Consider the following 1,621-nt stretch of genomic DNA (forward strand, 5'->3'; position numbering starts at 1 on the left):
TCGATACCGGTACCGTTTCGAGATAGTTGATATATGAATAAATTATATATATAAATATATATATAAATTATATTCTTAAATAATAGTTTATATATGAATAAATTATATATAAATACATATATATATAAATTATAAATAGTCTAATCTAAATTTGGGGTCAAAAAATAATCTAATGGTCAGTGCATATAAATACCGTTTCTGATCGCTAAAACAGTAATCAATATATTGGTCAAGCCCATGTTCCTCAACTAAACCAATAAAAGGATTGTCAAATGTTGGTTTTTGATGGTGTGGTTAGAAGCTACAATGGATAAAGCTGCACTGCATACACTTGCTTCAAGATGTTTTGTAGGACTTTTTGCAGCTCATCCTTCATATCATCGAAAAATGAAAAAAGAGCTTACTCATTCTTTTGGCAAAAGGGAAAACAAAAAGTTATCTCTCGACGAGGGTGGAAAAACCAAGGACGTACAGCTAGAATGAGTGGTGCGTGCACCTGTAGGTGTAGTTTATCGGTGGTAGAGATCGTTAGTCCAATTGGCCTCCGGTATGTTGTTGAGGCACGTGATGGTGGTGGTGGTGGTTAATTGATAAAGAGTAATATTTTTTTTCAAAATAATGATATGCACACATCACATTTCACAATATATTTCATAATAATATTTTGAAATAAGGATATTTTTATAAAATAATATTATTTTTATAATTATTTTATAAAAAAACCGTTCGTTTAAAACATATTTGTATAAAGTGTTATGAAAAAATGTTATGTAAATCATTTTTCTTTTAGGATTTCAAATTATGGGGCGAGGAGGGAGGTATTGTTCACTGAGAGAGAGGCACTTAGAAGTGCAGGGTTGTAATATGTTTAGCTCCCATTTGGATATTTAGAATATCTCATAATTTTTGTTTTGAAATTTGTTATATTGTTTTTTGTGTTTTGTTTGAGAGTTTGTGAAAGTGATAATGATTAGTGAAGAAGTTAAAAATTTGAAATTGAAAAGTATTTTATGTTTAAGTAATATTTGGGAAGAAAACATCTGAAAATACTTAAGAATGATTTTGTTGCCAAACGGATCCTTAAGTCTTCTGCTTCAATGTCAAGACCATTCTATTACTTACCAAAAACAAATAAATAATACCCTACTATTATGAGGCATTGTTTGGTTACATAGATGGGATGAAAAATTTGTAAATAATAGTAAAATAATTTGAATTAAGATGGTTTATGGAGTTTTGGGAAAAAAAAAGAGAAAACGTTGAATAAAAATATTATAAAATTAAAATTTTGTTATAATATAATTTTTGTTCTAGGATTTGAAAAAATTAAATTATTTTTTGTATATTGTTTGTAAGTTTGGAAACGTTGTAATGATTAGGTAACAATTAGATGAAAAAATTAAAAATTGAAAATTGAAAAGTGTTGATATTTGAATGTTAAGATAAGGAGAGATGAGTTGAGTTAAGATCATCTGTGAAACCAATCGGGGCCTCCGTGTTTATTGTCCTTGCTTTCTCCCTTTCTATATGGATTATTTTATACTTTCGAATCACATATGTAGAATTCAATATTTTATTTTTTTATCTATTTAATTTGAACGATTTGAATTTATTCATAATT

The sequence above is a fragment of the Juglans microcarpa x Juglans regia genome, chromosome 5D (assembly GCF_004785595.1).
Source record: "Juglans microcarpa x Juglans regia isolate MS1-56 chromosome 5D, Jm3101_v1.0, whole genome shotgun sequence".
NCBI lineage: Eukaryota > Viridiplantae > Streptophyta > Magnoliopsida > Fagales > Juglandaceae > Juglans > Juglans microcarpa x Juglans regia.